We start from the raw sequence: 14,133 nt of genomic DNA, 5'->3' as shown, positions 1-14,133 counted from the left end.
AGTTAACATGTCCATCATCTCATATAATTATACCATTTTGGGGTTATAACATTTAAGATCTCTCTTAACAATGTCCAAGTAGACAAAAGAGTATTGTGAACTAAAGTCACCATGCTGTACAATAGATTCCACGAACTTATTTGTCTTAAAACTGGATACCCTTTGACTAACACCTCCCCATTCCTCCCACCATCAGTCATCTGTTCTCTTCGTTTCTGAGCTCAGCTTTCTAAGATTCCACATGTTAGTGAGATCACACTGTACTTGTCATCCTGTGCCTGGCTTATTTCACAGCAGTGTCCTCCAGGTCCATCCATGCCGTCACAAAAGGCAGGATCTCCTTTTTTTTATGGCTGATAAACATTTCTTTTGTTGTTTCCATGTCTTAGGCATTGTGAATAACACTGCATTGAATGTGAGAGTGCAGATATCTTTCCAAGATAATGATTTCATTTTATGGATAGTATCTTGAAATGTGAGCCAAGATGTCAGCTTGCTCAGCCTACTAAAGCTGTGAGCCTCCAGCTTTTAGTCTGGGGGTTCCCTTCTTCTCTTTCAGTTTCTAATCAGAAAATAACAATAATTTAAAAGACAGTACTGACCATCCTCTCTGTGCAAAAATAATAAAACTGAATGAAGGAATTGGTAGGATGTAAGGTAGGAAATATCAAGAACTGGTTCTTTAAAGCACCCTATATAATATACAAGTTTTAAAATGGGTTTTTGCAATACTCATCAATTGGCCACAGGCATAATATAACTTCAGCCTATATTAATTTAATAATCACACAGATGTTCAAAGACTTTCTATTGATTGCATCTGACATGAGAATCACTGAAAAATTACCAGCAAAGTCATTTTCAGTTTCCTTGTTGTATAAGGAAAAAACTCATGGACTTTCTTTGTAGTTTTTCATTTTAAAAAAAGTTTTAAACCTAACTATCCTTACTCAGATAAGAAATCTGTCTCTGGTTTCCCAGGGGAATGCCAGGAAACCTTTTTCTAAAAGAATAATGTCAATTCTCTTTAAGCACTGCAATACACAGAAAAACAAAGCCTTTCAATTCTTTTTATGAAGCAAAATTCTGAAATTAATATTGAGGATACATTTACTACTCAAAACACACATATACACAAACACACACACACACAAAAACTCCAAAGACCAACCTCAATGTAAAAGTCCTAAATATTAACAAACAAAATCCATCAATACTTCTTCAAAAAGAAAAGTAGTACATCACAATCAAATATGGCTTATCCTGAGATCATGGAATCTGAGAAAATGCACTAATACTGCTTACATTAAACACATCACTTTAGTATTTAAGTCAGATCATGTCACTTCTCTGCTCCAAAACCTCCAGAGACTTTCCATTTTACTCAGAGTAAAACGCATAAACTCTTACATAACCTAAAGAGTCCTCAGCCTACAGGATCTAATACCTGCTGATCTGAGATAGGGCTGTTATAACAGAAATAGAAATAAAGTGCACAATAAATGTGATGCACTTGAACCATTCGGAAATCATTCTCTCTACTCTCCGGTCTGTATGAGAAAAAAGTCTTCCACTAAACTGGTCCCTGGTGCCCAAGAGATTAGAGACCACTGGTTTATATAACCTGGCAATCTATTAAACGTGTTGCCTCTGTCTCTTTCTCTACTCAAGTCACATGGCTCCAGCCACACTGGACACTGCTGTTCCTCAAATAGTCCAGGGATGTTCCTGCCTTAAAGGACTTGCACTGCTATATCCCCTTTGCCTGGAACACTGTACACAGTTATATATGGGGCTTAATCCTGCACCTCCTTCCATGTTCTGCTTAAATGACACCCTCCTCATAGGCTTATGCTGCCCACTCTGCCTAAATTTGCAACTGCTCAACCCCCACCCCTGATGCTTCTGATCCTTTTTTTTTCTACAACACTTCTGTATCTCCTTCTACAACTGATTCAATGTATTGATACATCACAACTTTTATTTATTGTCTCTTTCTCCTGCCACAATATACACTCTAAAAGAGCAGGCTTCTGCTTTGTTCACCAATGTATCCTGCATGCCAACAAGAGTACCTGAAACATTGTTAGCATTCAATTGATTTTTTAAAAAATGGTGAAATGATTACTTAGTATATCTGAAGAAAAGTCACATGGAATTCTTTATCAAAACTGAAAAGCCACTGACAAATAAATATATATTATTGTTAAATACTCAACAAATTAGAAAGTAATGGCTAAATCCTTAAGATTTACATCCTCCAGAACATTCTTAGTGGGGAAACACTGATACATTCCACTACCATCAGATAAAAGGGTGCTCACTATTACCACTAACACTTAACATTATAAGAGATATATTCAGTTCAGCTCAGTTCAGTTGCTCAGTCGTGTCTGACTCTTTGCGACCCCATGAATTGCAGCACGCCAGACCTCCCTGTCCATCACCAACTCCCAGAGTTCACTCAGACTCACATCCATCGAGTCAGTGATGCCATCCAGCCATCTCATCCTCTGTCATTCCCTTCTCCTCCTGCCCCCAATCCCTCTCAGCATCAGAGTCTTTTCCAATGAGTCAACTCTTCGCATAAGGTGGCCAAAGTACTGGAGTTTCAGCTTTAGCATCATTCCTTCCAAAGAAATCCCAGGGTTGATCTTCAGAATGGACTGGTTGGATCTCCTTGCAGTCCAAGGGACTCTCAAGAGTCTTCTCCAACACCACCGTTCAAAAGCATCTATTCTTCAGCACTCAGCCTTCTTCACAGCCCAACTCTAGAGATATGTTAGTGGATTCAGTTAAACTAGAAATTATTAACACAAAAGGAATGAGTAGAATAAACTATAATTTTCTGGAGATAAGAGCATTATGGGCTCCCTCAAAGCCTCAGTGGGTAAAGAATCTGCCTGACACAGGTTTGATCCCTGAATCAGGAAAAACCCCTGAAGAAGGAAATGGCAACCCACTCCAGTGTTCTTGGCTGGAGAATTCAATGGACAGAGGAGCTTGGTGGGCTACAGTCCATGGTTCGCAAAGAGTCAGACACAACTGGGCAACTAACACTTTCACTTTTTGAGAGGATGATGAAACTGGAGTTAAAAAGTCAAATGAAAAACTACCAAAATGAATGTAAGATTTAGAGAGGTATCAGTATATAAAGTAACACATAGAAAGCAATAATCTTCATATGTACAAACAGTAAAAAGATATAACGGAACAGAAGGTCCAATTTATAAGAGAAACAATAATACAAAATAACAGATAAAGTACTTAGGAATTCTTTTTCAAATAAATATGCAAAACTTTATTAGGAAAACCTAAACATGAGTAGAAATGTCAGCTGGAAAAAAAAAGAATGCATGTTGTAAAAATGTCAGTTCTCCCTAGATTAATGTATACATTTAAAATTATGCCAATAAAATACAAGCAGGTATTTTTTTCTGGAAATAAATAAGATGATTCTATAGTTAATATGAAACAAAATCATAAAAAGAAAGCTCTCTAGGAGTAGAGAAGACTGTTCAGATTTTAAAACATATTATAAAACCTCAATAATCAAAACAATATAGTATTGGCACATGATTCAACCAATCAAAGGAGCAAAATAGAAGTCCAAGGAATTCATAAAAAGAAATACAAATTGTCTTTAAATATGTTAATTATGAAAAATTCAATTAAAACTATACCAGGATAGGGACTCCCCTGATAGTCCAGTGACTCAAACTGTGCTCCCAATGAAAGGGACCATGGCTTGGTCCCGGGCAGGGACCTAGATCTCATATGCCACAACCAAGAGTTCACAGGCCACTACCAAAGACGCTGCATGAAAGAAAGTGTTAGTTCCACTCAGTCGTGTCCAGCTCTTTGCAATCCCATGGACTCTAGCCCTCCAGGCTCCTCTGTCCATGGAATTCTCCAGGCAAGAATACTGGAGTGGGTTATTCTCTTCTTCAGGGGATCTTCCTGGCCCAAGGATGCCCCCAATGAAAATCAAAAGTCCCACTTGCCACAGCTAAGACCCTGGCAGAGCCAAATAAATAAATAAATAGTTAAAAAAAAAAAAAAAACTATACCAGGATACCATTTACACCTCACAGATCTGTTAAATTTCAGAAGTTTTGATAATACATTGTATTATTGGTAAGCATAAAAAAATGCAGTCTCATGTACCACTGGTGTAAATTGGAGGGCAAATTAACACTATTACAAACATTACAAATATATGTATCAATAATTCTACTGCTCAGAATTTACCCCAGCGAGGTGCTCATGCTCCTGAAACGATGCCTTTCAGGACTGTTGTAATAAGATTAAAAGAAAGCTAATGTCTATTAACAAGAAAGTAGTTAAATTATATTGCATCCATTTAGTGGAATGTGGTGCAGCTGTAAAAATGATACCGAGGTCTTTAATACTGATTGGGGCAGACTGGGTTACCATTCACCAGTTAGTCAAAACTCTCCTACTGTGATGCTTCTCCCTGCAGGAGAATGAAATATCCCCATCCTTGTTGAACTTGGGGAAAGGTATGACTTGCCTTGTCAAATGAAATGTAGGCATATACATCATGTGTCACTTTCAGACAGAAGAATTAAGAGCAAAGACATGATTTTTTTAAGCTATCCCACCCCACCCCACCAACCCCCATCTTGAACTCGGCAATGTTCCAAATAAATGTTGCTCAATCAGCCGGAATTCTCAGGAGACAGTGACCTTGACCAAGGTTACAGATGACACAATAGACATGCAATGTGAGTGAAATATAAATCTATGTTATTTTAAGGCACAGATTTTAGGATCAACATAATAACCTATACTGGCCAAAGCACTCATGCAGAAAACTATCCAAGATATACTGTCAAGTAAAAAAGCAAGGTACAGAAGAGTGTGGATAGTATGCTACATTCTGCTTTAAAAGGAAATGTTTGCAACAGCACTGTTCACAATCACCAAGACATGGAAACAACCTAAATGCCCATCAACAAATGAATGGATAAAGAGGATGTGGTACACTCAAATAACGGGTCAAAACCTAAACAGACATTTCTCCAAAGAAGACATATACAGATGGCCAGTAGGCACATGAAAAGAGGTTCATCACCAATTAGTAGAGAAATGCAAATCAAAGCTACAAAAAGACATCACCTCATTCCAGGCTATTGCCAAAAACTCCACAAACAATAAATGCTGGAGAGGCTATGGAGAGAAGGGAACCCTCCTACACTGTTGCTGGGAATGCAAATTGGTACAGTCACTATGGAGAACAGTATGGAGGTTCCTTAAAAATCTAAAAATAGAGCTACCTACCATATGACCCTGCAATCCCACTCCTAGGCATATATCCCAAGAAAAACATGATCCAAAAAGATACATGCACCCCAGTGTTCACTGCAGCACTGTTTACAATAGTCAAGACATGGAAGTAACCTAACGGTCCACTGACAGAGGAATGGACAAAGATGTGGTACATATATACAATGGAATATTACTCTGCCATTTAAAAAGAACGAAATAATGCCATTTGCAGCAACATGAATGGACCTAGAAAGTGTCATACTGACTGAAGTAAGTCAGAGAGAAAGAGAAATATTGCATGACATCCCCTATGTGTAAAATCTAAAAAGAAATGATACAAATGAACTTACAAAAGAGAAACAGACTCACAGAGAACAAACTTTTGGTTGCTAGAGGGTAAGAATAGAGAGGAAGGAATAGTTAAAGAGTTTGGGATGGACATGTATACACTGCTCTATTTAAAATGGATAACCACCAAGGACCCACTGTATAGCGCATGAAACTCTGCTTGATGTTATGCGGCAATCTGGATGGGAGGGAAGTTTGGGGGAGAATGGATACATGTACATGTATGGCGAGTCCCTTTGCTGTTCATCTGAAACTACCACAACACTTTTTGTTAATTAGCTATAACCCAATACAAAATAAAAAGTGAAAAAAAAAAAAGATGCAGTATGATGAAATACTATTCAGCCTAAGAAGGACAAAATAATGCCATTTGAAGCAACATGGATGCAGCTACAGATTATCAATCTATTTGGAAGGACTGATGCTAAAGCTGAAACTCCAATACCTTGGCCACCTCATGTGAAGAGTTGACTCATTGGAAAAGACTCTGATGCTGGGAGGGATGGGGGCAGAAGGAGAAGGGGATGACAGAGGATGAGATGGCTGGATGGCATCACCGACTCGATGGACATGAGTCTGAGTGAACTCAGGGAGTTGGTGATGGACAGGGAGGCCTGGCATGCTGCGATTCATGGGGTCGCAAAGAGTCGGACATGACTGAGCAACTGAACTCAACTGAACTGAACTGAACTAAGTTAGAAAGAGAAAGACAAATACCATATGATGTCACTTATATGTGGTATCAAAAATATGACCCAAATGAACCTATCTATGAAACAGAAACATTGACACAGAGAAGAGACTGCGGGTTGCCAAGGAGAGGGGGAGGGATAGAGGGGGAGGTGGGTGGGGCTAGCAGATGGAAGCTTTCATATACAGAAGGGATACACAACCAGGTGCTGCTGTATCGCACAGAGAACCGTGCTCAGCATCCCATGATAAATCATAATGGAGAAGAATATTTTAAAAGAGTGTGTGTGTGTATATATGTATAACTGAATAACTTTTCTGTACACAACATTGTAAATCAACTATACATCAATATAAAAAATTAAAACTGAATAAAATAGAGGGGGAAAATAGCATATAAACATATGTGGCTATGAGTTCATACAAGCACAAAATTTCTCTGGATGATTTTTATCTCTTAGGGCTGATGGATCTGGACAAACAGAAAAGACAGTTGAGACTTTTGATCGAATATTTTATATTTGCTGACGCTTGATTCTATGTAAGTATTATTTATTCAAAAACTTAAATAAATTCTTAAGGAAAGAAACATCTGTCTCTAAAACATATGTTGGTATAAAATCTTAAGAAAACAAGTAGGAGAGAGAGCAAAGAGCAAATTATCAAACACCTTAACAGCTCATACCTCCTATCCTTGGAAGATGCGGAGCCAGAAAAGCTTTCAGCAGGGAGAAAACTAGGACCAGATTCATGTGCCCATCAGCCAAGCAATGGGCAAAATTTAGAAGGAACAAAAATGAAAAATGCAATTGTCTACTGATATATAATGAAAATGACATTTCCTTCAGGTTCATCTTGGTGTCCTACTCAATGACATGCATGGTAAATTTCCTATAGTGCCACCCAATAGCCACTGACTGTAGCATCATCTAACTTTTCCCTGATAATACCTTAGCTTGAAAAATAAAATAGTGTAGGAATCAATACACCTGCAGCTCTAGCATTTTGGAACATTTTATCTAAATAGGTCAACATTTATACTAGAATTACATGAAAGCCAAAATTTATCTATACTGTTGCTGCTACTGCTAAGTCGCTTCAGTCGTGTCCGACTCTGTGCGACCCCAGAGACGGCAGCCTACCAGGCTCCCCCGTCCCTGGGATTCTCCAGGCAAGAACACTGGAGTGGGTTGCCATTTCCTTCTCCAATGCATGAAAGTGAAAGTGAAGTCACTCAGTCGTATCTGACTCTTTGCGACCCCATGGACTGCAGCCTACCAGGCTCCTCCGTCCATGGGATTTTCCAGGCAAGAGTACTGGAGTGGGGAGCCATTGCCTTCTCTGAGATTTATCTATATGTTATTCAAAATTCATTTGACTCTGGCTTCTGTAGATACCCAGGTGGCACTAATGGTAAAGAAACCCCCTGCCAATGCAAGAGACGTACGAGACATGGGTTTGATCCCTACATCAGGAAGATAACCTGGAGAAGGAAATGGCAAACCACTCCAGTATTCTTGCCTGGAGAATCCCTGGACACAGGAGCCTGGCAGGCTATGGACCATAGGGTCGCAGCGTCAGACGCGACTGAAGTGACTTAGCACACATGCTCTGTAGATTACCAGAGATGGTATTTTGATTTTTCAACTTTGTTAAAAATACTTAAGTTGCCAAGTTCCATCATCTCTCACCACCACCTAAAATATTAGACTTATGCATTTCCCCAATAAAGGAGTCTTATCGCTGACATTCATGATTTCATACACACACACACACACACACACACACACTCACATACACATGCCCAGAAAACAAGCCATCTACCTGCTGACTAGATTCTTTCTTCAGGGGGAGTAGTTTTTCTTTCTGTTCTTTTATTCTACCAAATAACAAATGCTGAAAGAATCACCAAATAGGGTTTCATAACAGGTAAAACTTCGTAGGATTCTTGCTTGAAAGTTTCTAAGTGGAAAGCAAAAATGCAGAGAAATCTCAAGACTTCTCAAATCGAAAATTGGATGAAGATACATAAGAAAATGACAAAAAGTCTCTCAGAAGATTTATAATATACCTGTTTTAAGATTCAAAGAATCACCCAATAATCAGGAGGAAAAAAAGTATACAACTTTTAATGAGAAACAGAACCTAATCTCAACTATACTCATTTTTTTCAGTGCAACAAGACTACTCTACTTTAGATGAGTAATATTCACACATAATTAATACAAATATAAACTGAGTACATTAGGTGATAGTGATGCTGAAGGAGCTAAAATTTAGAGTTGTTTTTTTCACTTTGACAATGTAAACATAAATTCCTATCATTCTTTCCAACTAATTTGTTATCATGACACTATAGGACTTGCCATATAAGAAATTTTGGGGGAATGCATTCTTTTTTTAATGCTGTTAGAATAGTTATTTATACAATTCACTACTGAAAATAATGAAGATTTTGAAGAGCCAAAGAAGTCCAGAATGAAATCGTCCATATCATTTACTATGAGACCACAATGCCTAAGCAGCTAACATTTTTATCCTAAACATCTGTGGATTTATAAATATAACACAGTTTTCAAAAATCAAGACTTGAGCATTCAGTTCAGTCACTCAGTCGTATCCAATTCTTTGCGACCCCATGCATCACAGCATGTCAAGGCCTCCCTGTCCATCACCAACTCCCAGAGTTCACTCAAACTCACGTCCATCGAGTTGGTGATGCCATCTAGCCATCTCATCCTCTGTCGTCCCCTTTTCCTCCTGCCCCTAATCCCTCCCAGCATCAGAGTCTTTCCCAATGAGTCAGCTCTTCACATGAGGTGGCCAAAGTACTGGAGTTTCAGCTTTAGCATCATTCCTTCCAAAGAAATCCCATGGCTGATCTTCAGAATGGACTGGTTGGATCTCCTTGCAGTCCAAGGGACTCTCAAGAGTTTTCTCCAACACCACAGTTCAAAAGCATCAATTTTTCGGTGCTCAGCTTTCTTCACAGTCCAACTCTCACATCCATACATGACCACTGGAAAAACCATAGCCTTGACTAGACGGACCTTTGTTGGCCAAGTAATGTCTCTGCTTTTGAATATGCTGTCTAGGTTGTTCATAACTTTCCTTCCAAGGAGTAAGCATCTTTTAATTTCATCGCTGCAGTCATCATCTGCAGTGCTGGTTAGCAAAAAGGACACAGGAATTTTAAATTTTTTTAATTTGCAAAAATATTTATATAAGAAGTGACTTTACCAGTCATTCTGGATGAAAATCTTATTACTAAAGAAAGAAACTTTAATCTTTCCAGTAAATATATTTTTATCAATGAAATGTGATCTGAAATCTAGTGCATATTGAAAGAATTCTAATGTAATAAAAAGGAAAATGGCCGATGTTTTTGTTTTAAGAAAAACACATAAAAATTTTAAGATTCTAAAATAAAATCACATTTCTTCTCATTTAATTTCCACCTATGTAGTATAAGAAAATATATTTAACAGGACTAATTAAGAGTGTCAAATTTTAATCACAACTTCGTATATTATCTTAATACCTACAATTAATGTTCATTTCACTCTGAAAAAACACGTCTTCTAAAAATCCAGCTGTTCTAAGAAGCACTCCAGAACTTCATTAGTTTTTAATACCTACAACATTATATTCAGAACAAACGTTTATTCCTTTAACAGACTTCCTACCCATCTCCGTGTATTTCCTAATACAGTAAAATGTATCAGGCACTGGCCATATGATATATATGTATATATATATATATATATATATGTATATAAGGATGGATTCATAGACTGAATTTCCATCCATAGACTATTAATAGTAATCTGTCATCACCTGAAGAAACTACTGGCTCAGATGCAAAGAAAAAAACTGCACTAACAGCCTAGAATATATACTAGAATTTATTTCAAAGTGGTGAAGTTTGCACCAAGTTATCTGTATTCTTCCTGGGTATCCTCCTCGTGACTGATGTTCCTGGATCAACAAGATTCAGTCAAGCTGTAGTCAGTGAGTCTAAAAGACTTAGTTTTCCCATATTAAAAACAACAACAAAAAAAAACACCTACAGTATATAATATGACCTTGGTCTTAATAAGAATTTACCACCAAATTGTATAAAAATATAAATGAAATTAATGCCACAGAACTATAGACTTAAAAATGGTTAAAATGGTAAATTTTATGTTCTGTATGCTGCTGCTGCTAAGTCACTTCAGTCATGTCTGACTCTGTGCAACCCCATATACAGCAGCCCACCAGGCTCTCCCGTCCCTGGGATTCTCCAGGCAAGAACACTGGAGTGGGTTGCCGTTTCCTTCTCCAATGCATGAAAGTGAAAACTGAAAGTGAAGTCACTCAGGCGTGTCTGACTCTTTGTGACCCCATGGACTGCAGCCCACCAGGCTCCTCCATCCATGAGATTTTCCAGGCAAGAGTACTGGATACATTACTACAAAATAAAAGAAGAATTTATAATCAAAACACTTATTAATAATGTTGTCATTTAACATTTAATTATGAATTAGTTCACATTTTCCCACTATGTCTCCACACATAAAGTTTTGTTCCTATTGTATTAGCTTCTTTTACTCACAACCCTGAACTACAATCTTGATCAATCAGCATTATTTATTCATTGATTTAGGATATAAATATTTTACTGCCATAAATATGAACAGTAATCTACTGAGATTAACATTTCAGTTATGGGACCACAGCTAATATATACAGTCATATTTTCAGTGCTGTACTAGTGGCTTCATAAAATCAGCTCAACCAACATGTACTGAGCTCCTAGAGAACACAAAGGACTCTCTCAGACACTTTTATTGTCACCTCAATATATGGCTGAATAACTTGAAAGCTTTACACTCATACTCTAAGTATATTTGTATGTAAAGCTGCTATTAACCCCATGCTATGATCCCAGTGTCACTATGGAAATTTTCTAAGACCAAACCTTGTTGTTATCATATGTATCCTATACTTATATCAAACCCCTAATTCTCTTATCTTCCCTCCCAAAAAATTACTTGAATACAAATTGTCATTCAAGAAAAATAAATTAGTTTAACAATATTTCTTCCTGATTTTACTAATTATACATGCCCAGACCAAAAAAAGCTCTTTTCTAGCAATTTAAAAATTAAAGATATTATATAGATACTGGGATTCCCAGGTAGCACTAGTGCTAAAGAACCCACCTGCCAATGCAGGAGACATACAAGACATGGGTTTGATCCCTGGGTTGGCAAGATCCCCTGGAGGAGGAAATGGCAACCCACTCCAGTATTCATGCCTGCTGGGCTACAGTCTATAGAGTCACAAAGAGTCAGACACAACTGAAGTGACTTAGCAGCCACGCATGTATATAGGTACCAGTACCTCATGCGAAGAGTTGACTCATTGGAAAAGACTCTGATGCTGGGAGGGATTGGGGGCAGGAGGAGAAGGGGACGCCAGAGGATGAGATGGCTGGATGGCATCACTGACTCGATGGACGTGAGTCTCAGTGAACTCCGGGAGTTGGTGATCGACAGGGAGGCCTGGCATGCTGCAATTCATGGGGTCGCAAAGAGTCGGACACTACTGAGCAACTGATCTGACCTGATCTGATCTGATCTGATATAATGCTAACTTTTTTTTTTTGCACTGGTTGTTAAAATATTAATCTACTGTGACTCCAATTGTTGAGTTCCACATAATGCTATATTAGGAGTTCCCGAGATCCAACCAGTCTATTCTGAAGGAGATCAGCCCTGGGATTTCTTTGGAAGGAATGATGCTAAAGCTGAAACTCCAGTACTTTGGCCGCCTCATGCGAAGGGTTGACTCATTGGAAAAGACTCTGATGCTGGGAGGGATTGGGGGCAGGAGGAGAAGGGGATGACAGAGGATGAGATGGCTGGATGGCATCACTGACTCAATGGACGTGAGTCTGAGTGAACTCCGGGAGTTGGTGATGGACAGGGAGGCCTGGTGTGCTGCGATTCATGGGGTCGCAAAGAGTCAGACACGACGGAGCAACTGAACTGAACTGAAGGGTGCTCTCATGGGGCAGTGTCAGGAGAGGCTGGGAATGGGGCCAGATATAGTGTTGGTGAATATGTGGCCCCTACACCCACCCATATACCTGCCTAGTGCACCGAGGGGTGACCACAGCAGGAAGTTATGGGCCATGGCTGCCACTGCCTCCGAGTAGCACAATGCAGGCAGGGTGGGGTGTGGATGGTGTGGCAGGCAGCATTTGTAGAAGTGCTGTTACCAGAGCCAAGTCAGCATTTCCCCAAGTCTGGGTCAAAAAGCAATGGTTTGATAGCCAGGTGTGTATCCTGCTTTGACCAAAGGCCATCAGGCCAGCTGCCCTCCAACTGCAGAGATGTGCTAACTAAGGGAGACTTAATGAGGAGGTCTTAAAGAGACGGGAATACCAGACCACCTGACCTGCTTCCTGAGAAATCTGTATGCAGGTCAAAAGGAACAGTTAGTTAGAACTGGACATGGAACAACAGACTGGTTCCAAATTGGGAAAGGAGTATGTCAAGTCTATATATTGTCAGCCAGCTTATTTAACTTCTATGCAGAGTACATCATGCGAAATGCCAGGCTGGAAGAAGCACAAACTGGAATCAAGATTGCCAGGAGATACACCAATAACCTCATTTACGCAGATGACATCACCCTTTTGGCAGAATGTGAAGAGGAACTAAAGAGCCTTTTGATGAAAGTGAAAGAGGAGAGTGAAAAATCTGACTTAAAACTCAACACTCAAAAAACGAAGATCACGAGATCCAGTTCCATCACTTCATGGCAAATAGATGGGGAAACAATGGAAACAGTGACAGACTTTATTTTGGGGGGCTCCAAAATCACTTGCAGATGGTGATTGCAGCCATGAAATTACAGGATGCTTGCTCCTTAGAAGAGAAGCAATGACCAACCTAGACAGCATATTAAAAAGCAGAGACAAAATAAAAGCAAAAATAAACAAATGGGACCTAATTAAACTTAAAAGCTTCTGCACATCAAAGGAAACTATTAGCAAGGTGAAAAGACAGCCTTCAGAATGGGAGAAAATAATAGCAAATGAAGCAACCGACAAACAACTAATCTCAAAAATATACAAGCAACTCCTACAGCTCAACTCCAGAAAAATAAATGACCCAATCAAAAAATGGGCCAAAGATCTAAATAGACATTTCTCCAAAGAAGACATACAGATGGCTAACAAACACTTGAAAAGATGCTCAACATCACTCATTATCAGAGAAATGCAAATCAAAACCACTATGAGGTACCATTTCACACCAGTCAGAATGGCTGCGATCCAAAAGTCTACAAATAATAAATGCTGGAGAGGGTGTGGAGAAAAGGGAACCCTCTTACACTGTTGGTGGGAATGCAAATTAGTACAGCCACTATGGAGAACAGTGTGGAGATTCCTTAAAAAACTGGAAATAGAACTGCCTTATGATCCAGCAATCCCACTGCTGGGCATACACACTGAGGAAACCAGAAGGGAAAGAGACACGTGTACCCCAATGTTCATCGCAGCACTGTTTATAATAGCCAGGACATGGAAGCAACCTAGATGTCCATCAGCAGATGAATGGATAAGAAAGCTGTGGTACATATACACAATGGAGTATTACTCAGCCATTAAAAAGAATACATTTGAATCAGTTCTAATGAGGTGGATGAAACTGGAGCCTATTATACAGAGTGAAGTAAGCCAGAAGGAAAAACATAAATACAGTATACTAACGCATATATATGGAATTTAGAAAGATGGTAACAATA

This window comes from Bos indicus, chromosome 17 (genome assembly GCF_029378745.1).
Source record: "Bos indicus isolate NIAB-ARS_2022 breed Sahiwal x Tharparkar chromosome 17, NIAB-ARS_B.indTharparkar_mat_pri_1.0, whole genome shotgun sequence".
Taxonomy (NCBI): Eukaryota; Metazoa; Chordata; class Mammalia; order Artiodactyla; family Bovidae; genus Bos; species Bos indicus.
This window is presented reverse-complemented; position numbering follows the sequence as displayed.